This window comes from Meles meles, chromosome 6 (genome assembly GCF_922984935.1).
Source record: "Meles meles chromosome 6, mMelMel3.1 paternal haplotype, whole genome shotgun sequence".
NCBI lineage: Eukaryota > Metazoa > Chordata > Mammalia > Carnivora > Mustelidae > Meles > Meles meles.
Window position 1 is genome coordinate 109,225,507 of NC_060071.1, and position 27,389 is coordinate 109,252,895.

General features: G+C 41.8%; 1 protein-coding gene across 3 annotated transcripts in view; it reads right to left on the reverse strand.

The window, feature by feature from the left end:
- The window catches only part of SLC35F4 (solute carrier family 35 member F4), a 239,394-nt gene that overhangs the window by 27,065 nt on the left and 184,940 nt on the right, over positions 1–27,389 (reverse strand). The window lies entirely within an intron of this gene.

Below are 27,389 nucleotides of genomic sequence, written 5' to 3' on the forward strand. Positions count from 1 at the left end.
AAACTGGAAATAGATTAAAGAAACAAAATTTTTTTTAAAAAAGAGACAGAGAGGGGGAGGAGTCAAGATGGCGGAGAAGTAGCAGGCTGAGACTACATCAGGTAGCAGGAGTCAGCTCGATAGCTTATCTAAACATTGCAAACACCTACAAATCCAATGGGAGATTAAAGAGAAGAAGAACAGCAATTCTAGAAACAGAAAATCAACCACTTTCTGAAAGGTAGGACTGGCGGAGAAGTGAATCCAAAACGACAGGAAGATAGACCGCGGGGGGAGGGGCCGGCTCCCGGCAAGCGGTGGAGCAACAGAGCACAAAATCAGGACTTTTAAAAGTCTGTTCCACTGAGGGACACTGCTCCAGAGGCTAAACCAGGGTGAAGCCCACACGGTGTCAGTGTGGCCCCAGGTCCCGCAGGGTCACAGAAGGATTGGGGATGTCAGAGTGTCACAGAGCTCACAGGTATTAGAACGGGGAAGCCGGCTACAGAGACAGAGCCGAGGACTGAGCTCTCAGCTCGGGGTTACCTTGAACCGGTCGCAGGCTGGGTGAGCTCGGAGCGCAGCCAGAAGCCAGGGATACGGGAGTGATTGGGCACTGTTCTCTGGGGGTGCACTGAGGAGTGGGGCCCCGGGCTCTCGGCTCCTCTGGGCCGGAGACTGGGAGGCCGCCATATTCATTCCCGTCCTCCGGAACTCTACGGAAAGTTTTCAGGGAACAAAAGCTCGTGAAAGCGAAACTGAGTGGATTACTTAGTCCGCCTCCGGTTAGGGCAGTGCAATTCCGCCTTGGGTCAAGACACTTGAGAGTCACTACAACAGGGCCCTCCCCCAGAAAAATCACAAAAAATCCAGCCAGGACAAAGTTCATCTACCAAGGAAAGCAGGTTCAATACCTAGGACAGCAGCGGAATTCCAGAGGAGGAGAAAGCAAAGCACGGAACTCATAGCTTTCTCCCCATGATTCTTTAGTCTTGCGGTTAATTTAATTTTTTTTTTCAATTTTTCTTTCTTTCTTTTTTCTTCTTCTGCTAAATTTTTTAAAACTTTTACCCTTTTCTTTTTTAATGTTTTTTAACTAGGTTATCTAATATTTATTTTTTTCGTTTTTATATTTTTTCTTTATTTGTTTTCTTTTTTTAATTTTTTTTCTGAACCTCCTTTTATCCCCTTTCTTCCCCCCCCCCATGATTTGGGGTCTCTTCTGACTTGGTTAAAGCGCATTTTTCTGGGGTCTTTGCCACCCGTTTAGTTTTTACTTGCTCCTTCATATACTCTTATCTGGACAAAATGACAAGGTGGAAAAATTCATCACCAAAAAAAAAAAAAAAAGAACAAGAGGCAGTACTGAAGGCTAGGGACCTAATCAATACAGACATTGGTAATATGTCAGATCTAGAGTTCAGAATGACGATTCTGAAGGTTCTAGCCGGGCTCGAAAAAGGCATGGAAGATATTAGAGAAACCCTCTCTGGAGATATAAAAGCCCTTTCTGGAGAAATAAAAGAACTAAAATCTAACCAAGTTGAAATAAAAAAGCTATTAATGAGATGCAATAAAAAAATGGAGGCTCTCACTGCTAGGATAAATGAGGCAGAAGAAAGAATTAGTGATATAGAAGACCAAATGACAGAGAATAAAGAAGCTGAGCAAAAGAGGGACAAACAGCTACTGGACCACGAGGGGAGAATTCGAGAGATAAGTGACACTGTAAGATGAAACAACATTAGAATAATTGGGATTCCAGAAGAAGAAGAAAGAGAGAGGGGAGCAGAAGGTCTATTGGAGAGAATTATTGGAGAGAATTTCCCTAATATGGCAAAGGGAACAAGCATCAAAATCCAGGAGGCGCAGAGAACCCCCCTCAAAATCAACAAGAATAGGTCCACACCCCCTCACCTAATAGTAAAAATTACAAGTCTTAGTGACAAAGAGAAAATCCTGAAAGCAGCCCGGGGAAAGAAGTCTGTAACATACAATGGTAAAAATATTAGACTGGCAGCAGACTTATCCACAGAGACCTGGCAAGCCAGAAAGAGCTGGCATGATATATTCAGAGCACTAAACGAGAAAAACATGCAGCCAAGAATACTATATCCAGCTAGGCTATCATTGAAAATAGAAGGAAAGATAAAAAGCTTCCAGGACAAACAAAAACTGAAAGAATTTGCAAACACCAAACCAGCTCTACAGGAAATATTGAAAGGGGTCCTCTAAGCAAAGAGAGAGCCTGAAAGTAGTAGATCAGAATGGTACGAGACAATATACAGTAACAGTCACCTTACAGGCAATATAATGGCACTAAATTCATATCTCTCAATAGTTACCCTGAATGTTAATGGGCTAAATGCCCCAATCAAAAGACACAGGGTATCAGAATGGATAAAAAAACAAAACCCATCTACATGTTGCCTACGAGAAACTCATTTTAGACCCAAAGACACCTCCAGATTTAAAGTGAGGGCATGGAAAACAATTTATGATGCTAATGGGCATCAGAAGAAAGCTCGGGTGGCAATCCTTATATCAGATCAATTAGATTTTAAGTCAAAGATTATAATAAGAGATGAGGAAGGACACTATATCATACTCAAAGGGTCTGTCCAACAAGAAGATCTAACCATTTTAAATATCTATGCCCCTAACGTGGGAGCATCCAACTATATAAACCAATTAATAACAAAATCAAAGAAACACATCAATAATAATACAATAATAGTAGGGGACTTTAACACTCCCCTCACTGAAATGGACAGATCATCCAAGCAAAAGATCAACAAGGAAATAAAGGCCTTAAATGACACAGTGCCCAGATGGACATCACAGATATATTCAGAACATTTCATCCAAAAGCAACAGAATACACATTCTTCTCTAGTGCACATGGAACATTCTCCAGAATAGATCACGTCCTGGGTCCTAAATCAGGTCTCAACCGGTATCAAAAGATTAGGATCATTCCCTGCATGTTTTCAGACCACAATGCTCTAAAGCTAGAACTCGATCACAAGAGGAAAGCTGGAAAGAACCCAAGTATATGGAGACTAAACAGCATCCTTCTAAAGAATGAATGGGTCAACCAGGAAATTAAAGAATTGAAAAAGTTCATGGAAACAAATGATAATGAAAACACAACAGTTCAAAATCTGTGGGATGCAACAAAGGCAGTCCTGAGAGGAAAATATATAGTGGTACAAGCCTTTCTCAAGAAACAAGAAAGGTCTCAAGTACACAACCTAACCCTATACCTTAAGGAGCTGGAGAAAGAACAAGAAAGAAACCCTAAACCCAGCAGGAGAAGAGAAATCATAAAGATCGAGCAGAAATCAATGAAATAGAAACCAAAAAAACAATAGAACAAATCAACGAAACTAGGAGTTGGTTCTTTGAAAGAATTAATAAGATTGGTAACTCCCTGGCCAGACTTATCAAAAAGAAAAGAGAAAGGACCCAAATAAATAAAATCATGAATGAAAGAGGAGAGATCACAACTAACACCAAAGAAATACAGACAATTATAAGAACATACTATGAGCAACTCTAAGCCAACAAATTTGAGAATCTGGAAGAAATGGATGCATTTCTAGAGACATATAAACTACCACAACTGAACCAGGAAGAAATAGAAAACCTGAACAGGCCCATAACCAGTAAGGAGATTGAAACAGTCATCAAAAATCTCCAAACAAACAAAAGCCCAGGGCCAGACGGCTTCCCAGGGGAATTCTACCAAACATTTAAAGAAGAACTCATTCCTATTCTCCTGAAACTGTTCCAAAAAATAGAAATGGAAGGAAAACTTCCAAACTCATTTTATGAGGCCAGCATCACCTTGATCCCAAAACCAGACAAGGATCCACCAAAAAAGGGAACTACAGACCAATATCCTTGATGAACACAGATGCAAAAATTCTCACCAAAATACTAGCCAATAGGATTCAACAGTACATGAAAAGGATTATTCACCACAACCAAGTGGGATTTATTCCAGGGCTGCAAGGTTGGTTCAACATCCACAAATCAATCAATGTGATACAACACATTAATAAAAGAAAGAACAAGAACCATATGATACTCTCAATAGATGCTGAAAAAGCATTTGACAAAGTACAGCATCCCTTCCTGATCAAAACTCTTCAAAGTGTAGGGATAGAGGGCACATACCTCAATATTATCAAAGCCATCTATGAAAAACCCACAGCAAATATCATTCTCAATGGAGAAAAACTGAAAGCTTTTCCACTAAGGTCAGGAACATGGCACGGATGTCCATTATCACCACTGCTATTCAACATAGTACTAGAAGTCCTAGCCTCAGCAATCAGACAACAAAAAGAAATTAGAGGCATCCAAATCAGCAAAGAAGAAGTCAAACTATCACTCTTTGCAGATGATATGATACTATATGTGGAAAACCCAAAAGACTCCACTCCAAAACTGCTAGAACTTGTACAGGAATTCAGTAAAGTGTCAGGATATACCTGGGGATAAAAATACATTATATGTTTATAAAAAAAAAATTGGAAGGGGAGGCGAACCATAAGAGACTATGGACTGAAAAACAACCTGAGGGTTTTGAAGGGTCAGGGGTGGGAGGTTGGGGAACAGGTGGTGGGTAATAGGGAGGGCACATTTTGCATGGAGCACTGGGTGTTGTGCAAAAACAATGAATACTGTTATGCTGAAAAAATAAAAAAAAATCAATGCACAGAAATCAGTTGCATTTCTGTACACCAACAACAAGACAGAAGAAAGAGAAATTAAGGAGTCAATCCCATTTACAATTGCACCCAAAAGTATAAGATACCTAGGAATAAACCTAACCAAAGAGGCTAAGAATCTATATGCAGAAAACTATAAAGTACTCATGAAAGAAATTGAGGAAGACACAAAGAAATGGAAAAATGTTCCATGCTCCTGGATTGGAAGAATAAATATTGTGAAAATGTCTATGCTACCTAAAGCAATCTACACATTTAATGCAATCCCTATCAAAATACCATGCATTTTTTTCAAAGAAATGGAACAAATAATCCTAAAATTTATATGGAACCAGAAAAGACCTCGAATAGCCAACGGAATGTTGAAAAAGAAAGCCAAAGTTTGTGGCACCACAATTCCCGACTTCAAGCTCTATTACAAAGCTGTCATCATCAAGACAGCATGGTACTGGCACAAAAACAGATGCATAGATCAATGGAACAGAATAGAGAGCCCAGAAATAGACCCTCAGCTCTATGGTCAACTAATCTTCGACAAAGCAGGAAAGAACGTCCAATGGAAAAAAGACAGCCTCTTCAATAAATGGTGCTGGGAAAATTGGACAGCCACATGCAGAAAAATGAAATTGGACCACTTCCTTACACCACACACGAAAATAGACTCAAAATGGAGGAAGGACCTCAATGTGAGAAAGGAATCCATCAAAATCCTTGAGGAGAACACAGGCAGCAACCTCTTCGACCTCAGCCGCAGCAACATCTTCCTAGGAACATCGGCAAAGGCAAGGGAAACAAGGGCAAAAATGAACTATTGGGATTTCATCAAGATCAAAAGCTTTTGCACAGCAAAGGAAACAGTTAACAAAACCAAAAGACAACTGACAGAATGGGAGAAGATATTTGCAAATGATATATCAGATAAAGGGCTAGTGTCCAAAATCTATAAGGAACTTAGTAAACTCAACACCCAAAGAACAAACAATCCAATCAGGAAATGGGCAGAGGACATGAACAGACATTTCTGCAAAGAAGACATCCAGATGGCCAACAGACACATGAAAAAGTGCTCCACATCCCTCATCATCAGGGAAATACAAATCAAAACCACAATGAGATATCACCTCACACCAATCAGAATGGCTAAAATTAACAAGTCAGGAAATGACAGATGCTGGTGAGGATGCGGAGAAAGGGGAACCCTCCTCCACTGTTGGTGGGAATGCAAGCTGGTGCAACCACTCTGGAAAACAGCATGGAGGTTCCTCAAAATGTTGAAAATAGAACTACCCTATGACCCAGCAATTGCACTACTGGGTATTTACCCTAAAGATACAAACGTAGTGTTCCAAAGGGGCACATGCACCCGAATGTTTATAGCAGCAATGTCTACAATAGCCAAACTATGGAAAGAACCTAGATATCCATCAACAGATGAGTGGATAAAGAAGAGGTGGTATATATACACAATGGAATACTATGCAGCCATCAAAAGAAATGAAATCTTGCCATTTGCGACAACGTGGATGGAACTGGAGGGTATCATGCTAAGTGAAATAACTCAATCAGAGAAAGACAATTATCATATGATAGTTGTCTTTCTCCGATTGACTTATTTCACTTAGCATAGTACCCTCCAGTTCCATCCATGTTGATGCAAATGGTGGGTGTTCATCCGTTCTTGATGGCTGAAGTAATATTCCACAGTATATATGAACCACATTTTCTGTATCCATTCATCTGTTGAAGGACATCTTGGCTCCTTCCACAGTTTGGCTGTTGTGGACATTGCTGCTAGGAACATCGGGGGCATGTGGTCCTTCTTTTCACTACATCTGTATCTTTGGGACAAATACCCAGTAGTACAATTGCTGGATTGTAGGGAAGCTCTATTTTTAACTTCTTGAGGACCCTCCATACTGTTTTCCAGAGTGGCTGCACCAGCTTGCTTTCCCACCAACAATGTAAGTGTTCCACCTTCTCCACAGCCTTTCCAACATTTGTTGTTTCCTGTCTTATTAATTTTAGCCACTCTAACTGGTGATCTCTCATTGTGGTTTTTATTTGTATTTCCCTGATGACAAGTTATGTGGAGCATCTTTTTTTCCTATGTCTGTTGGCCATTTGTATGTCTTCTTTGGAGAAGTGTCTCTTCATGTCTTCTGCCCATTATTTGGTCAGATTATTTGTTTTTTGGGTGTTGAATTTGATAAGTTCTTTACAGATCTTGGAATCAGCCCTTTACCTGATATGTCATTTGCAAATATCTTCTCCCATTCCATAGGTTGCCTTTTAGTTTTGTTGACTATTTCCTTTGTTGTGCAGAAGCTTTTTATATATATATATTTTTTAAGATTTTATTTATTTAACAGAGAGAAACCACAGAGAGGCAGGCAGAGAGAGAGGAAGGGAAGCAGGCTCTCCGCTGAGCAGAGAGCCCGATGTGGGACTCGATCCCAGGACCCTGAGATCATGACCTGAGCCGAAGGCAGCGGCTTAACCCACTGAGCCACCCAGGTGCCCCCAGAAGCTTTTTATCTTGATGAAGTTCCAAAAGTTCATTTTCGCTTTTGTTTCCCTGGCCTTTAGAGACATGTCTTGCAAGAAGTTGTTGTGGCCGAGGTCAAAGAGGTTACTGGCTGTGTTCTCCTTTAGGATTTTAATGGGTTCCTGTCTCACATTGAGGTCCTTCATCCAATTTGATTTCATCTTTTTGTATGGTGTAAGAGAATGGTCCAGTTTCATTCTTCTGCACGTGGCTGTCCGATTTTCCCAGCAGCATTTATTGAAGAGACTGTCTTTTTTCAATTGGATATTCTTTCCTGCTTTGTTGAAGATTAGTTGACCATAACGTTGAGGTCCATTTCTGGGGTCACTATTTTTTTTTTTAAGATTTTATTTATTGATTTGACAGAAAGCGAGAGATCACAAGTAGGTAGAGAGGCAGGCAGAGGGGGAGAGGGAAGCAGGCTCCCCACTGAGCAGAGAGCCCGATGAGGGGCTTGATCCCAGGACCCTGAGATCATGACCTGAGCGAAGGTAGAGGCTCAACCCACTGAGCCACACAGGAGCCCTGGAGTCTCTATTCTGTTCCATTGATCTATGTGTCTGTTTTGGGGCCAGTACCTGGACATGCTGTCCTGATGATTACAGCTTTGCAATACAGCTTGAAGTCAGGCATTTTGATGCCCCCTATTTTGGCTTTCTTTTTCAATATTCCCCTGGCTAATCGGGGTCTTTTCTGGTTCCATACAAATTTTAGGATTGCTTGTTGCAGCTCTGTGAAAAATGTTGATGGTATTTTGATAGAGATTGCATTGAATGTGTAGATTTCTTTTATCTTTAAACTTGTTTTTTTGTAAGTAATTTCCAATGGGATAATGGAGCACACACAGGGGGCTTGGGCTCAGAGCCTCAGCTCAGGTGTGGTCTTGCCTCCAGTTGCCTCCCCACCTCCTGGGGTGGGTTTTCAGTCACCATTCCCATGTCTTTGCTCAGCAATCCTACAGGGACCTGGGTATAGGTGGGGGGAGTTTTGGGATCTCAGAGTGAGACCCCCAGTGTCTGTGGGGGCCTGCTCTCACCCAGCAAGTATCTCTGTGTCCAAGGGAAGAGATGTTAACTAGCAAATAAAAAAATACCGTGGTTAAGAGGAGAGAGAGACAGAGAAGGAGAAAGAGAAAGAGAGAGAACATAAGAAAGGAAAAAGCCATTTTCTGCTTTTTGAAAAAGGGGCTCTGCATTTTCCCTTTGTGCTGGGTCTCCTAATGACATAGCTGGCCTTGCTCAGACCTGGAACATTCTGAATCTACCCAAATCTTTAAACACTATGATCAAACCCTGATTGGTTCATGCGGTCTTTGCTGTTAAATCGCATGCACCTATCCTTTCTTTGAACGTTTACTGTCTGAGCTCATTTGACGATAGTCTTCACTCACTGCCCCAATGCTTCACTTTCTCCTGTGTGAATGCTTTTACTCCCTCCACCTGCAGAGGCTGCTTGGCTTTGTCCTCTCTCTCTCTCTCTCTCTCAGTAAACTTTTAATTTTGAAATAATTTTACACTTACAGAAAAATTGAAAAGATAGTTCAGGGAGTTCCCATATGCTCTTTAGCTAGTTTCCTCTAATGGTAACATCTTGCATCCACCCCCCTCGTGCATTTGTCAAAATTAAGAGATTAACATTGGCGATTACTCTTTATCACACTCCAAACCTCATTTGGATTTCCCTAGCTTTGTCACTAATGGCCTTTTCCTGTTCTGGGACCCCACTCGGGACACCACATTGCATTCAGCCATTGTGCCTCCTTAGCTGCCTATGTTTGTTCACAGAGTACATTTATTTTTCCTTGAAAGTTAGGAGTTTCTCTATTTCCATGGATATAAGGGGAAGCACAGAGGCCATCATCCTCACTGGTCATGAAGGTTCTTTCTTGGTGTGGTGCTTGTGAGATGGTAGGAACCAGCAAATCAAGAGCAAAAGCTTGAAATAGGAATGGCATCTTGGTTTTAGTTTGATTTTGAATAATCATGTCACGTACTATGTGAGTTATCACTTTAAGTATTCAAATCAGAACCTCAAGAAGCAGGGACATTCAGAAAAAGAAAGCCTGAGTTCCTGAACCATGATCTCCAACAAGCACCTAGCCAACAGTGGAGTAACTTGGCTGTGAGTGCTAGTTCTCCTGTCTGGTCCTTCCTATCTATGACAAAGGGTATCTTGTTTTCTTTTCTTTTTTTCTCAGTCTTAGGGAAAACAAATAGAGGTACATAAAAACAGAGTTAGCTATACCATCTATTATTAAATGTCTTAAAGTTGGCCTTATTGAGATGTATTATCTAATTTTGGATTCAAAAGAATAAAAAAATGTATGGCTACTCAAATAAGCAACAGAAGAATTACATATTGATTATTATGCTCAAATTAATGGTATGTTAATACTGTTGCCATGAAAGTGTCAAAAATAGGGGTACCTGAGTGGCTCAGTGGGTTAAGCCTCTGCCTTCAGCTCAGATCATGATCTCAGGGTCCTGCGATCGAGCCCCACATCAGGCTCTCTGCTCAGCAGGAACCCTGCTTCCCCCTCTGCCTCTGCTTGTCTCTCTGCCTACTTGTGATATCTCTCTCTCTGTGTCAAATAAATAAATAAAATCTTTTTTAAAAAGTGTCAAAAATACATAAGGTTCATATTTTACATATCCAAGATGTTCCTGTGCTGGCAACTGTGCTTTGCAACTGTGTTTCTAATTAAATATTTCTAATTCAATGAGAAAAATGTCTAAAACTCAGTGAACTCTCATTTATTTATGCTCTTCAAGAGGGGCTAACATTCAGATACTTCAAGAGTCATTTTAAATTTATCTTTCAAGTATTTTGCATAATTTATTTTACACGAGTTGTGCCTCCTCCTGTTTTCTTATGTGAATATCGCGTTTCATTTTGTGATCATTTAACAATTATAGGTGGAAAGGAGGAAATCCAAAAATAGGGTGGGAAGTTAGTTGAGCAAGAATTGAGAAAAATATGGGCCATAGTTACTAAGAAGTTGGTAAATCACGTGCAGCTGGGAGTGTTGGGTTTATAAGCCAAGCAGTGATTTCTCTTGTTTCCTCATTTTCACTGGCTTCTGTACCACCTGGTCCATATGCAATAAGGCTCAACACCCATTTCCTGCAGCCATTTGCCTCACACTGGTTGATTTATTGAAGAGATCTGAAAGCAGGCGAGCCACTGGAGACATTTAAATCATTGTCCTAAAAAGGCAATCTTTAAACTTCAGAGCCAAGCCCAGAGGCCATGTTCAGGGCTTGGGCCATGAAATAGTCATCTCCAATCCTGGAAAACAAAAACAGTGCCCCATGCTGCATGGTCGTGTACCCTTCAATTACTAAAAAGCCACCTCTGACAAAAATAATATTCAGAACGTCACCTGGGATGCAGTCAAGGATCATAAATAAATCATGTCTATTTTCTATTTTCTATGCCACAGTGAGTGCCTGGGCATTGCAAATTCAGTTAGTGAGCAGTGTTCAGACTTTAATAGGTATTGAGAGTAAACTGAATTAGAAGTGATGGGTTGGAAGCCTCTCATCAGTCACACCAGAGGATCTCCCCGCCCCTTGTAAAGACATCTATTCACCTGAGCCAGCCCTAGCAGTGGGGCCATCTTGGTGCCATTCTTCCTATTTTCCAGGCACAAGAATATAATTTCTTCATTTGCAATGGTTAGGCTCTGCATGTCCCCAAATCGATTTACCTCAACAAGTAGTTATTCAACACCCATTCTAGGGCAGGTATTGTGTTCAGAACAGGAGTTAAGACAAATCAAGGACACACAATCCATGCCTGCATGGAGCTCTCAACATAGTATTGGAGTCAGACATGTAACCAATTAACCATAATTTAATGTGAATTGGAGAGCAAGAAGAAAGGGAGTGATTCATTCTGCCTGGAGCAGGGAAGACATCAAAGTTAGCTTTGAAGGATGAGCAGGACTTTGCTGGGCAGAGTTCTACACTGAGGAATAAGCAATAGAGTCAGAGGCAACCATAGGAGCAAATACTCAGAGGGGTAAAGAACATGCTGTGAGACAATGGTAAGATGAGCAACTCTAAGATGCTGAATTCTGAGTACAAACAAGGCTTGAAAATCCTTTGAGGAGCTGTGCTCAGATGAAATGGTCCACAGAACGTACTCAATAAATGCAGAGTATTATAACAAAAAATAAATACGTAAACAAAAATGACTATTAGTGGTACTTTACCGGTTAGAACGCCTGACTTCATAAAATAGAAATCCAAACTCGACCCAGTTTAAGCAAAAATGGAGAGTTTTTAGGAGCTTAGCAACCAAGGGACAGGACAGCCAGGAATGTCCCTAAGCCTCAGGAACACCTGGGACTGGGGAGTGGTGTAGGCGAACCATCCCCCATCTCTCACTGCAGGTGCCAGCTGCCTGTCTTCTTACTTGGCTGCAGTTGGCCTTTCTCTGCAGAAAATTTGGTTGTTTGAAGCTCCCAGGTTTCCAGTCTTAAGCCTTAGCCTCCAGGGAGACATCCAGTTTCCCAGAGTCAAAAATCTTGAGGCAGAAATTGTGGTGTCTTATACTGACACCTGGTCCAACTTCTGTGAACAGAGAACACTATAACAACACTGGGAGAGGATAGGTGGGGCTGGGCAGACAGGGCCTGGGGCATCCACTTAGAAATGTCCAAGCAAAAAGGGGAAGAACTATAGAGACTGAGTAAAACAACCGCCTAACCAGAGTATAAAGTGTAGGGTTCTCAGATAACACCTTGAAAAGCCACGCAATAAAGAGTAACTAGGAAAAGCTCTTTGGAAAGTAGGTGAGAGGTTCTGTGTGAGCCAAGGGCAAGACGACTTGGAAGATAATAGACATCATTCTAAGAAGATATCATTCTAAGAAGAGCCCTGCCATTGACTCTTAATCTCTCATAAACACAAAAGGTCAATGACACATTTCGTTCTACTGAGCATTACACTGGACAGTGAGCTGAAGATCTTATCCTCGCTTGCCCCAAGCTATGAGCCTACTTATCCGAAATATCACAGGTAGCCCTGGTGCCCAAACCTAAAGGCAGAGATAATGAGAATACAGAAGGCAATTACACAATCCAGGGGATGGGGGTGACAGGATGGGAAAGGAAGTGTGGTTGGAGGGGTAGGAGCTGTATGACCAGAGGCAGCATAGTATCCTGGACAGACTTCCGTGAAAGGCAAGATACCAACTGGCTACATTCTCCCAGGGAAATCACCAGACCTCTCTTTGTATTCTTTAGACTCTGAAATTCAATGATTGAACAAAATGGTTTCCTAAATCCCTATAGCTTTCCCTCCATTGATTTAAAGATTTTTAAATTTTTAAAATTTAAATTCAATTTAATTAACATATAGTGTATTATTCGTTTTAGAGGTAGAATTCAGTGATTCATCAGTTGCATAGAACACCCAGTGCTCATTACTTCAAGGGCCTTCCTTAATGCCCATCACCCAGTTACCCCATCCCACCACCCACCTCCCTCCAGCAATCCTCAGTTTGTTTACCATAATTAAGAGTCTCTTATGGGTTGCCTCCCTCTCTGTTTTCTTCTTATTTTATTTTTCCTTCCCTCCCCTTATGTTCATCAGTTTTATTTCTTAAATTCCACAGATGAGTGAAATCATATGGTATTTGTCTTTCTCTGAATTATTTTGCTTAGCATAATACTCTCTAGTGCATCCACATCATTGCAAAAAGCAAGATTTCATCTTTTTGATGGCTGAGTAATATTTCATTGTGTATATATATCTCGCATCTTTTTCAAACAATCACCTGCAAATCATGTTTAACCATAAAAAAACCTCTATTTTTAACTAATTTTTTATAGCCATTTATATTAGTCAAGTGTCCAGAAGTGAGAAAGAGCAAACTCAAATTAGGATACTTTATTTAAAAGGTGGTCAAAAGAAGCGCCATATGTACCCCAGTGTTCATAGCTGCAATGGCCACAATCGCCAAACTGTGGAAAGAGCCAAGATGCCCTTCAACAGATGAATGGGTAAAGAAGACATGGCCCATATATACAATGGAATATTACTCAGCCATCAGAAAGGATGAATACCCAACTTTTGTATCAACATGGATGGGACTGGAGGAGATTATGCTGAGTGAAATAAGTTAAGCAGAGAGAGTCAATTATCATATGGTTTCACTTACTTGTGGAACATAAGGAATAACATGGAGGACATTAGGAGAAGGAAAGGAAAAGTGAATTGGGGGGAATCAGATGAGGAGATGAAGCATGAGAGAACTTGGACTCTCAGAAACAAACTGAGGGTTTGGGGGGATGTAGGGGGATGGGTGAGCCTGGTGGTGAGTGTTAAGGATGGCATTTATCGCATGGAGCACTGGGTGTAGTGCATAAACAATGAATCTTGGAACACTGAAAAAATAAAATAAAATAAAAATAAATAAAAGGTGGTCAAGGTACAGGGCTACTGGGTCATATGGTTCCCTAAGTTGGCCACTGAAGCATCACCTGGGATTCATTAGAAATGCAGCCACCTCAGACCTATTAAATTAGACACTGCTGTGGGGGTAACCTATGGTTTAAGGAGCCCTCCAGGTGATTCCAATGCAAGTGAAAAATTTGAGAACTACTACCTGTCATACCACAGAAGGGAGGGCAGTACCCAGGTGTAGCAATGGTTCTTACTATACTTAGGCCTGAAAGTACAAGGAGAGGGAGTGATTAGAAAAATCTGGAAGGAGAGGCTTGCCTGATAAGAATTACAACTTTTCATTAAGTAGGCACCCACCTAGGGCTTCCTGATAATACTCCTTTTCTTTGATATCTCTTAGGGAATCCCCATTGATCAGGAAGCCGAAGTCAGAGGACAAGAGTGTCTGTTTCTGCAGTCTTTATAGTTCAACCGCCACAGAGAAGGGCAAGTAGAGAGAGGTTATGGGGCAGGTAGAAAGAGAATCTGGAAAGGCAAAGGCATCTGATCTATCATGTTTCTACAATAATATTACAATCACAAAATCAGAGGCTAGAACTCGTGATCTTTTAGCTTTAAGCTTCTTTGATTGATGATTCTTTTTTGATTATTCATCCAACCAATCTTTTGAAAATTATACTTTATGCATAAAACTAACTTTGACTATTTTCAAATAATGTTTTATAAGTGTGTTTCTTCTAAATATCCATGATCTTTTCTGTGAAGATATTTATAATCACTGAAGAAACATCAAATACAGAAATGTAATCCTGAATTTTCATGTGGAGTTGGTTGAAAGCCACAATTATCACTTTGACATTTTGTCTTATAAAAAGAGATAGGGTATCAGCAATTCAACAAAAGATTATATGAAAAGCTATATTTAATATTTCATCAAATCACAATGGCAGCAAATATTCCTTGTAGTGAGGGAGTATTTACTGTTATATCGGTTGGGTTTTCATTGAAGTTCATATAGAATTTGCTATTAAGTTACTCAATTATTAGGTAAACACTTAGTCCTAGAATTATTGAAAGGGGTCAACATGGAGGATGTTTTCACAAGCACAATATCAACTTTCTGTTTCAATCTGTACCACCTTATTCTTTTTTTTTTAATTTATTTTCTCACCATAGCACATACCCTCCCCAATGTCCATCGTCCAGCCACCCATCCCTCTCACCCCTTTCCCCTCCAGCAATCCTCAGTTTGCTTCCTGAGATTAAGAGTCTCTTATGGTTTGTCTCCCTCTCTGGTTTCATCTTGTTTCATTTTTCCTTTAAAGCCCGAACCCTCCCAGCATAGCACTGCTTTACTTATCACGTACTATTCACTCTCTGTAGCTCTGAACACTTTAAAAAAAAAAAAAGATTTTATTTATTTGTATGAGAGAGAGAAAAAGCACAAGCAGGGGGAAGGGCAGAAGGAGAGGGTGAGGGAGAAGCAGACTCCCCACCAAGCAGGGAACCCGACTCAGGGCTCTATTCAAACACACTGAGATCATGAGCTGAGGGGAAGGCAGATGCTTAACAGGCTGAGTTACCCAGGTACGTCTGAAAACTCTTGATTCATTTCATAGAGAAATCTCTTTTTAAAATAAACTGGCTGCTTTGATTTGAATTTCCCTGATGGCTAATGATGTTGAACATTTTTTTCATGTGTCTGTTAGCCATTCCTATGTCTTCTTTGTGTAAGTGTCTGTTCATGTCTTCTGCCCATTTTTTGACTTGATCCTTTGTGTTTTGGGTGTTGAGTTCTAGAAGTTCTTTATAGATCTTGGATACCAGCCCTTTATCTGTACTGTCATTTGCAAATATCTTCTCCCATTCCATGGGTTGCCTCTTAGCTTTGTTGACTGTTGACTGTTTTCCTTTTTTTCTGTGCAGAAGCTTTTTATCTTGATGAGGTCCCAAAAGTTCATTTTCGCTTTTGTTTCTCTTGCCTATGTGATACCACCTTACACCAGTTAGAATGGCAAAAATTGACAAGGCGGAAACAACAAATTTTGGAGAAGATGTGGAGAAAGAGGAACCCTCTTACAGTGTTGGTAGGAATGCAAGTTGGTGCAGCCACTTTGGAAAACAGTGTAGAGATTCCTCAAAAAGTTAAAAACAGAGCTACCCTAGGACCCAGCAATTGCACTACTAGGTATTTACTCCAAAGATACAGATGTAGTGAAAAGAAGGGGCACATGCACCTCCCTGTTCACAATAGCTTCGTTGCCCACAATAGTCAAACTGTGGAAGGAGCCAAGTTGCCCTTCAACAGATGAATGGATAAAGAAGATGTGGTTCATATATACAATGGAATATTACTCAGCCATCAGAAATGATGAATACCCACCATTTGTATCAACATGGATGGAACTGGAGGGATTATGCTAAGTAAAAGAAGTCAAGCAGAGAAAGACAATTATCATATGGTTTCACTTATATGTGGAACATAAAGAATAGCATGGAGGACATAGGAGAAGGAAGGGAAAAATGAAGGGGAGAGGAGTTAGAGGGGGAGGTGAACCATGAGAGACTATGGACAATGAGAAACTAACTGAGGATTTCAGAGGGGAGAGGGTGGGAGCATGGGTTGACATGGTGATGGGTATTAAGGAAGGCACATATTGAATGGAGCACTGGGTGTTAAACACAAATAATGAATCACTGAACACTACATCAAAAACATAAAATAAAAATAAAATAAAATAAACTTGTTGTTGATTATATTATTATCCACAATTTTTGTATCAAAAAATTTTTAAGACTTGCTAATTATCTTATTGCAAATGATAATCAAATGTCCATTAACAAAAAGCTAGATTTTCAAGATGTAAATCTGAAATATATGGATATGAATATATGCATATGAAATATATGCATACTTAAGTGACCTTTTAAAAAATCTTAAAACCTGGGGCACCTGGGTGGCTCAGTGGGTTAAAGCCTCTGCCTTCGGCTCAGGTCATGATCCTAGGGTTCTGGGATCGAGTCCTGCAGAGAGCCCGCTTCCCTCTCTCTCTCTCTGCTTACTTGTAATCTGTCTCTCTGTCAAATAAATAAATAAATAATCTTAAAAAGAAATCTTTTAAAACCTAATTTATTTGTATTCACCTAAAACCTGTAATTGGAAGAAAGGACTAATAATTGGTCTATTTCTGCAATACACATCTTGTCCCTAAAGCAGTACTAATTTATTCTATCTGGAATGTGATTTATTTTCTCTACCAATAAATAACTTTAAAACTAAAAAGTATGTCACTGCTCCCTATTTTTACAATGTAAAAATAAAAATGTCTAGCACTTATTTAACACCTATCATGTGCCAAGAGCTTTACATATATGATTTCCTGACAACACAATACAGTGGGGTGGATTTTACTATCCCCATTTTATAGATGAAGAAAGTGGATCTCCAACAGCCCAAATAAGGATTTTCGAAAGTCAAGGCGGGTCCAGTTCCAAAGCCCATATTCTTTCCAGTATAATTTGTTACCCTTCCCATTTCAGCCTATCAATGTTGTTGAGCTCTTTCTATATGATAGAGGAAATAGTTCTGTGGTACAGAAAATAAGGACAGTTATTGTTCAGAGAGTGACAAGCTTAATTTCAGCCTGGGCAGTTAGGGAATACTTAGCAGAGGATGCTAGATTCCAGCAGACGCTAGCACAGGGCAGGGTTTGGATGGAAAGAGAACCTAGAACAGCTTCCAACAAAGGAAAGTGGGGGATTTGCCCTTTTAGTTGTTGAGAGTGAAAGAGAGGGATGATAAGTTGGAAGCAGAATTTCTTGAAGGCAAAATTGGCAGGAGAGGGCAGGATGCACAGAACAGATAGAACCTAGAAGGAAGACATCTATTTGGAAGTTGTTCAAGCAAAACATGCTCTTTAAAGAGAGAGGGGACTCCCCCTTTAGAAACATGTATGGCAGTGGGACCCTTTTTTCCCTGCCAAGCATGCACTTGGTAAAAGTCAAAAGAACACCAATAATAACAATATCTTGTGCTTGTAAAATGGTCTTGCTTATTCTTCCTGGTCATGATCTCAACCTTGTGTGATGCAACCAGAGCACCCTTTACCCTGGGGCTTATGTATGCCAGAGGGGCTTCATTCTTACTTGGGTAACCCATATATTTGTCAAGCACAACTTCTGGATTTGTATTCTAAAGAAGAGGTTGGCAGGGCACCTATGTAGCTCAGTCAGTTAAGTATCCAACTCTTGATTTCGACTCAGGTCATGCTCTCAGGGTGGTGAGATCCAGCCCAGTGTTGGGCTCTGCTCTGCATGTAGAGCCTGCTTAAGATTCAACCACTCTCTGTTCTTCCCAGTACCATCACCAACCCCTACTCCCCCAGCTCCCTCCCACAGCTCTTATATTTCTTCTGGCTCCCTTCTCCCAAATAAAATATCATTCTTAAAAGTTGCTTGTTTAGATCATTTCCGGACCTACATCTCTATCTACTATCAAGCATTGATTTCCTCAGCACTGCAAGAAGATGTCACCCCTCCTCCCTCAGCTATGGCCTCAACTATGCCCATGTTTTATTAAGTCTACAGTTGTTTTCCTAATTCAGTTACCTCTAATCTTGCCCATCCTCACTCTCTGACTACACAGCCTTGTGACTCCTTACACCTTCATCATCTGGAGAGTTAGATTGTAGGATAACCTTGATGGTTTTTGCTGAACACTCATAGAAATCTGGAATGGATTTTTAAGTATTCCCAAGGTACCTAAGAAAGAATTTTATATCTATTTGACTGATCCTAGAAATGAATCAGCAGAAAACTACAAAATTGCCTTTAACATTTTTTTTCTTTAGTGATAGCCTTGGTCTTAAATAATTTCCCAGATGAAAGTGTCTTTCATTGTGAAAGAACAAATAACAATTTTTTAAAATATCTCTAAGCCCCATTAACAACTCCCTGAATTTTTTTAAATGTAAATACCTTGGGCCTCTGTCCTACTTTTAACTGCTCAGCACTTATTCTCTTCTTACTTAGCCACGTCCCCCCCCCCCCCCCAGTTACATAAACCTTGTTGGGAAAGTGGCCCATATCCCACAATGGAAGCCAAAGGAAGCTCTTTAAGAGGTCTAAACCTCTCCCTGCCCCCCAACAATAGGAGGCAGACATGACTGGGTTTACCCCCATCAGACCCTCCTATCCAGAACTTTAAAAAACCAGAAACCAGGATGGTTCAAGTTTCATGAGCAGCAGTGGCAGCCCAGTGGTGGACAGTGATGGCAACAGAAGCATTCTGGAGACCTGTCCTGGCTGCTCAATTGTGAAGGCCCCCAGATCCTGTAGGCCCCAAGGTTCTGTGAGTCTCTCCAACCCATTCCATCCAGTAAATTTCCCTTTTGCTAACCAGCCATAACAACTTCAGAGGCTCCAGGTTGAGAGCCCCACCAAAGATGGACTCTCCAGGGCCTTCATGTACAACCAATACCACAGCATCCTCCTCTTCTGTCCTTCCCTCCTTCTCCCCAATGTCCTCACCCACTACTTCCCTTCTATTGTCACCCTATGAGTGACACTCTCTGTTCTCAGGGGAGGGTCTATGGAGAGATTTAGGAAGATTTAGGAAGATTTTCTGGAATTCTTGCCAGCTACCCTATAAGAACCCAAGGGCAGACATTCTTGAGGGGTTATAGCTGACCATTACCTTTGCTGAACACATGGAAGCAAGTGTTCCCCTGGGAGGGGATTTGGCTGACTCCTAGGTAAAAGTGGAAAGGGAGAACTTCAAAGATGCACCAACCCCACTGCTCTCCTGTGTCACTCTAGGCACTGATGCCAATAGCAGGTGGAGATTCATTTGCCATACAGTAAAAAAGCCTGTTATGATGGCTCTGAAATACTCACCTTAACCCAGGAAAACCAAAAGAAATTTAGGATCCATTTTAGAACATTTCCCAAAGAGATCTGCCCAATAAATTGAAGCAAGATAGGTAAGAAAATGCTGTGCCATATGAAAAAAACAAAAGTAAAGGTGCTACCCTGGTCTAATATAAATCTATAGCTTGGTTACTCTTGGAGTATTAAGTGCAGTTCTGGAAACTGTACCTTTGAACACACACCGCTGGTGTCAGTTGGTAAGATATTGGCATTAAGAATACACAAATATTTTGCTTTTTATAACACCATATACACTACTTTTAAAACATACAAATGATGTAATGGTATTAATCATATTTTACATGAATTGGTTAATTTTACATTAATCATATTTTAGATGCAGTGGGAGTGTTTATGTTTAAAGTAATAACTTCTTGTTAAAATAAGTAACTGATTTTAATTTGTTTTCTAATCTTAGATTTTCATATGTTGAGCTTGCTTCCTTGAATGATCTTGTTTGCTTTTCATTAAGTCTTCACACTGACTCTTCTAGTTGAACCTTTGTCTCTTCTGCCCCTAAAGTCTTGATTTCTTTGTGATTTGAACTAAAGCCTTTATCCACATGCAGGGGCACATGAAGGGAACTAAGATCTCTAAGTACCTTGCCTCATCACTACCATCCTCCATCAATGTCATTATTGCCCTGAAAATCTTGAAAAATATGCCCTGATGATTGTAGAAACCCTTTACTTACAAATTCCTTCTTGGTAGGCTCTCCTGGAATACATTCTCTTCCAAATTGCCCTGGTGAATTTCTCGATCGAAGGACTAGACAAGGCAGCCTCATACTGCATTGTAGTCAAAAACCAATTCAGGATAAAACAAAAACCTGTGGCTACTGGCCTAATTGTGTGGTAACTCATTACTTAAGAAGTTTTTGACTCCAACTACATGTTTGGCCCTCTGCTAAGTACAAGGAAGAAAAGAAGACATGATACCTTCCCTCGTTTTCTTATGGTCTAAAAGGAGAAAAGCCAATTACACAGTAATTTCCATCAACAGCACTAAATGCTGAATGGGTGGACAAGCCAGCTTTTAATCTGACAGCCAACTGAATGCTCAGCCCTTTGCAATTGCCAATGGTCCACCAGTATCTTCTCCCTTGGGAATTAGCTTTTAAATCATAAGCTTATGGAAACATTTACAAAATATTTATGCCTTATGCATGAGCAGAAAAAAATAAATGGGTGGAAGAGCATGCCAGCGTACAGCTAATGCTGTTGGCATCTACGTCTGTCACCAGGGAGGCGTGCAAGGCAGGAACTGACAGAGGCAGCTGCTTGGGCAGTTCCACTGTGATTTAGGCCACAATCTAAAGACCACTATTCACACGTTTCTGCCTTGAGGGATATGGGGAAAGCTACATTATCAACATCAGGTCATTTTCACAATTGTTGTGGGTATCTACACTTAGCAGAAATGTGGACTGACATGACCCTTGAATCTAAATCTGCAAGGTTTAGTCCAAGGTCGCATTCATACAAGCCTTTTCCCCACTCACCTAGATTCTACTGTCCGTTCAATGTGCTGCTCAAGGCCTAACATCAGGTGTCTGGGTTCAATATCCACTTTCAAGGGCACTTACTGCCACTGAATGGCTTAAGCAGAGAAATGAAATGATCAGATTTGGGTTTTTAGAAGAGTGCTCTGCAAAGTGGAGAATGGCTTGAGAGGGAGTAAAACCAGAAACAGAATGACTTGTTAGGAAAACACTGGAGTGGTCTGGGGGAGAGACACTAGTGGCCTTGCAGAGGTGGTAAGTGAGGTCAAAGACGGGTTGATTTGAGAGCCATTACAGAGATAGAACTGACATAGTTTGGTAAATGACTGGATGTGGTTGTAGAAATTGGGCTGAAGGAGTAGTCAAGAATAAGTATCAGTTTCTGTCCAAGACAACTGAATTGATAAGGCACCATTCTTAGACATGTTGAGCTTAGGTGCATGAAAGTGATCCAAGAGGGGTGGATGGTGGGCAGTTGGACACACAGGTCCAGAGTCCAGAAGACAGTTTTGGGATGGAGATAGAGATTGGCGGGTCATCAGTATATGGACAAATCACTGAAGCTATAGGTGTTATGGGTTGAATATATCCTACTCCTTCTCAACACATATTGAAGTCCTAATCCCCAACATAACAGAATGAGACCTTATTTGGAGGTAGGATCTTTACAGAGGTAACCAAATTAACATGAGGTCTTCAGGGTGGGCCATAATCCCATAGGCCTGGTGTCTTATAAAAAGGGGAAATTTAGATACAAATGCACAAACAGGGAAAACACCATGTGGAGATGAAGGCAGATACTGAGTGTTGCTTCTATAAGCCAAAGAACATGAAAGGCTGTCAACAACAAATCACAGGAGCTAGGCAAGACGCAAAGAACAGATCCCCTCTCACTCGCCCTGGAAGGAAGAAATACTACAGACACCTCGATCTCAGATTTTTAACCTCCAGAATGATGAGACAATACACTTCTGTTGTAAGCCACCAAATTTGTGGTACTTTGTTATGGCAACACTAGTTAACTCATACCAGAGGGAATGAGATCATCCAGAGAGAGAACGCTAACTGAGAAATGCAGATAACTAGGGCTGGGACTTAAGAAAACCATTAATTAAAGATTAATGAATCTATTTGGAAAAAAAAAAAAAAAAAACAGCCAAAAAGGTGAGGGGGAGAAACCGGAGGATGCAACAATATAGAAGCCAGAGAAAGAGAGGAGCAGAAGAAGCCATGGGACAGAGTCTGGCTTTAGTCATTATCGACCGTGGGAAGCATACTGTTGGTGGAGTAGCAAGGACAAAGGGATCAGCACTTACAGAGAAAGGCATGGAAGGTGAGAAAGCTCAAGCAGGAAGTGTTGACAGTTATAAATTCAAAGAAAAAGGACATAGTTTCTCTACAGATTTTGAAAATACAGAAATCGTGTTATTTTAAGTAGTAGACAAATCATCCCAAATCTGTTATGTAGGGGATGGGGATGGACACCCATGCTGATGGATGGAGGCAGGGAGAAGACCAAGTCTCTCTGCCTTGGTGCACAATACACTTGGGGCAAAGAAACCAGAAAACAGGTGAAATATATCCCAACATGGAAAGCCCTGATATAGCAATGAATTCTGGGCTTCATGGAAATGAGGAGCTACAGAATGGAAGAAAGATGGCAGAACCAGGTCATTCAGGATATTTTATTATTTTTTTTAAGATTTATTTATTTATTTGAGAGAGAGAGAAAGTGTGTGTGAGGGGGAGGGGCAGGAACAGAGAGGGGGAGAGAGAATCTCAAGGAGACTCCTCACTGAGTGCAGAGTCTGACTCCAGGCTCCTTGTGGGGCTTGATCTTAGGACTCTGAGATCACAACCTGAACAGAAACCAAGAGTGTCAGAAGCTGAACTGGATTGCACCACTCAGGCACCCTGGGATAGTCTTGTTACAAGAAAGATAATCTCTTATTTACAGTGTAAAAGATTCATAAAAATCATGCATGGGGCTATAATTTTATAGGACAAGATGTGGAAATTTTTTTTAGGCTTCCTGAAATCTTCCTGCCCAGAATCCAGGGGAACTGATCTGGCATGTTAATCCCTCCCTGCCCCCAAGTTCATTTCAAATGTTCAGTCAAAATCCTCACTCACTATCAAGGCCATTTCTTGGCCAGAGATGAGGGATAAATATTAAAGTGTTTGGTGTATTCCTTTGGTAAGCAAATGAGAGTCAGTTATCTCCTGGGAGTAGGCAAATCATAGCAGCTAGGCAAGTGTGGGAATGCGTACTGCACTGGTACTGAGGGCTGAGCATAACAGATTTAAAAATTCTCCTGCAGAGGCAGCTCTTGTAGTCTGTTAGGCATGTTCTCTTCTTGCAATCCTAAATTTATCTAATGGAGTGTAAGATAGTTCTGATGTTCACACTGTCTGGGAGATGACTTGAATTTACTGCAGGAGCCCTGGAATAATTTAAAGGCTCCTGCTGGCATCACCTTCTAAACATTCCTTGAATCTATCTCCTCTTGCCATCTTTACTCCTCCAGTCTCCCAGATGATGCTCTCCTCCTTTGTTTTTTTTCTTGCATAATGGACCGCCATGAGCTCCCAGGCCTAGGATTGCACAGAGTTTCTAAAGCCAAGTGGGGATGGAAGTTATCTGCTATCAGAGAGAAAACTCTGGGTAAACCTTGACCTACACACCCTGGAGCCCAGAGACTGATTTTCCTGGCTACCATTTATTTTGGCTATAGGAGATTTGGCAACACTCATTCATTCATTCATTCATTCATAAAGACTTACTGAGGGGTCTCCTGTGTGTCAGACAATAAACTAGGTTATCTGGGCCATGAAGAGGGTGAAGACCAGGTCTCTCTGCTGTGGTTCAGAGTGTATTGGGGCCAAGAGGCTGGAAAACATGAATTATAACCCAACATGGAAATTGCTGATATACTGACAAATCTTGGACTTAATTAAAATCAGGAACTTAAGGAACCTGAACCTGGAGGGTAGGAGAAATCACAAGACTCCAGAAGTAGGAACAATACTTATAGGCAACCACTTCAGATGAAGAAGACAGGACTAGTTACATGGAGTGAAATACTTAACATAAAAGAGACAGAGGAAGGCATTGCAAGGAATTAACCATATAGAGCTATGAACACAGAGCAGATGCTCAGAGGGTCTAGGATAAGCATGCTGGGGAACAGTCCTAGGGAATATTAAGTGGTGGAGAATTTGAGGCCAGAGCACAAAACAAAGGAAGGTCAGAGGCAGAAGTAGAGTCATAGAGGTAAGAACTCAAGTGAAGACAGTTTTTATTTTATTTTTTTAAATATTTTGTTTATTTATTTGACAGAGAGATCACAAATAGGCAGAGAGGCAGGCAGAGAGAGGAAGGGAAGCAGGCTCTCTGCCGAGCAGAGAGCCCGATGCGGGGCTCGATCCCAGGAGCCTGAGACCATGACCTGAGCCGAAGGCAGAGGCTTAACCCACTGAGCCACCCAGGTGCCCCAAGTGAAGACAGTTTTTCAAAGGAGATACCAGTTACCCATTTCAAATGCTACCAGGAGGTCATGGAGACTGAAGGTGGAAGAAACATCCATTGATTATGGCAATAAGGACGTCACAAGTGACTTACGAAGCAGGTTCAGTAGAGAGGAGGTGAAGGAAGTGGAAGGAAGAGGAATGGTGGTAGAGGTTTGAGAAATTGGAAGGGTTCGGCATCAGGGTCGAGTAAGGGTTATTCGAGATACAGGGGAAAGTTCCAGCTATGATGAAGTAACTTGTACAAAACTAGTCCTCCCTTCCACTGCAAACGAAATAAAACTGGACAAACCACAGAGACCATGGTTCACAGGCACTGGCCAACAGGTGGCACGAGATTGCTATCTCCAAGAATGTTGGCAAGGTGAGCCCCTTGAACTCTGACTTCTGCTTAGAGACAGTTTCCTCCGTGTGGAGCAGAAAGGTGAGTCTGAATAGAGAGCCCGGAGGCACCACTGAGTAGAGGAGGCAGAGATCAAAGTTTGGGGCCACCAGAATTCATGGGCTGGTTGGAGAGGATGGACTCATGACTCCCCACAAGGTCACAAACAAGTACAAGCCCACCTGTTTCTCTAGCCATGCCATTGACTATTTCTCCCCATCCAGCCCCTGGGCCTACATTCTGTGAACTCATATGTGAACTTCAGGACTCAGGTCAATATTCCCCACCCTTAAGGGCATTCCTTTGACCATTAGCTTTCCTCTGCACGTGCCCCACTTCCCTAATTACGCCGTACTATCCTGTCACTTCTGGTGCATTTTTTTTTTCTCCCTGGCTTTTAGTTTTTTAATAGTATCTTGACCATTTCTTGTATGCCTAGTCCTGGCACTCAGGAACTTTTCACGGGCATCTGTGGAGCTGCCTGGCCCTTGAGGAGAAACTCAGGGTAGCACCAAATTGTGCCATTTATGTTCAGTAACTTTAATGTGTCTATTTTTTATTTCTTTTTTTTAAAATTAATTTATTTATTTTTATTTTTTTATTTACAGCATAACAGTGTTCATTGTTTTGGCATCACACCCAGTACTCCATGCGGTACGTGCCCTCCCTATTACTATTTTTTATTTCTTAACACATGCTCAAGAAACATATGTTTAATGACTAAATAAGTAAATCAACAAGATTAGAAATGCCCTAATTAAGGATAAGAACTAATTCTTCCTTGTTTTGAGTCTCTTAGTCCTTTATGAACGGATGTTAGGCACACACTCACTATTCAATAAATCCTCGTGAAACTGGTTGATTAGCAGGAAAGTCAGTAAACTCCAGCCACATCAAGGTTCCCTTGCTCCCACCTAGAAGCAGCTTCTCAGCTCTTTTTGGATTCTCTGGTCCAGCTACTCACCCTTGTTCCAGCCTCTGCCATGTCCATCAGAGTGAACCAGAAGTCCTACGAGGTGTCCACCTCTGGCCCTCAGGCTTTAGCAGCTGCTCATAGACAGGTGTGTCTGCTGTCCACATCTGCCCCCCAGCCTTCTCCCAGTGGGCAAAGCAGCAGCTTGCAGGATGGTCTGGACACCAGCATGAGTATGGTCATGGCTACAGTGGGTCTGGGTGTATAGGGGACATCACAGCTATCTCAGTGAACCAGAGCCTGCTGGGTCCTCTTAAGCTGGAGGTGAACCCCAACATCCAGGCCCAGTGCACCCAGGAGAAGGAACAGATCAAGACCCTCCCACAGCAGCAAGTTTGTCTCCTTTACTGACAAGGTGTGGAACCTGGAGTAGCAGAACGAGATTCTGGAGACCAGGTAGAGCCTCCTACAACAGCAGAAATCAGTTCAGAGCAGCAAGGACAACATGCTCCAGAGTGACATCCGCAAGCTTTGTTAGCAGGTGGACACAGTGGTCCACGAGAGAGGCCGAAGCTGCAGTTGGGACTTGGCAATATGCAGGGGCTGGTGGAGGACTTCAGAAAAAACCACAGAAGAGATCAGAGAGTGTGCAGTGATGGAGAATGCATTTGTCACCATCAGGAAGGCTGTAGGTGAAGCTCACATGAACGAGGCAGAGTTGGAGTCAGCCTTGAGTGGCCGGCTGACTGGGAAAAGGAGAGCCAAATGCAGCGGCCACAGATCTCTGACATTTCCGCTGTCCTCTCCTCAGACAGCAGCCGCTCCCTGGACCCGAAGGCATCATCACGAGCTCAAGGTCCTGTACCAGGAGATCACCAGCCACAGCCAGGAGAAGACCGAGGACATCCCAGATTAGGAGTAGGAGCTGCAGAACTTGGCTGGGAAGCATGGGGATGGCCTCTGATGCACAAAGAGGGAGATTTCTGCAGTAAACCACAACATCAGCCCACTCCCTGCTGAGGTCCAGGGTGTCAAAGGCCAGAGGACTTCCGCGGAGATAGCCCTTGCTGATTACCGAGCAGCCTGTGGGGGAAGCGGGCCAGTAAGGACACAGTGAGTTGAGCAGGACTTGGCACAGTGGCTGCGTGAGTACCAGGAGCTCATGCATGTCAGGCTGGACTTGGGTAGCGCGATCACTACCTCCCCAAGCTGCTGGAGTGGGGGGAGAGCCGGCTGGATTCTGGGGTGTGGGATGTGCATATCCATACTAGATTGCCAGCGCTACTCAGATGGGCAGAGCTCAGCCTACTGGGTCTCACCAGCCCTGGCCTTTACTCCTTCCAGTCTAGCCTCAGCTCAGTGGTGGGGGGAAGGGGCCGCTCTAGTTCCTTCAGGCATGTCCCCGCCTCCTCCAGCCAGGGCGTGGTTGCGAAGAAGATGGAGACCTGCAATTGAAAACTG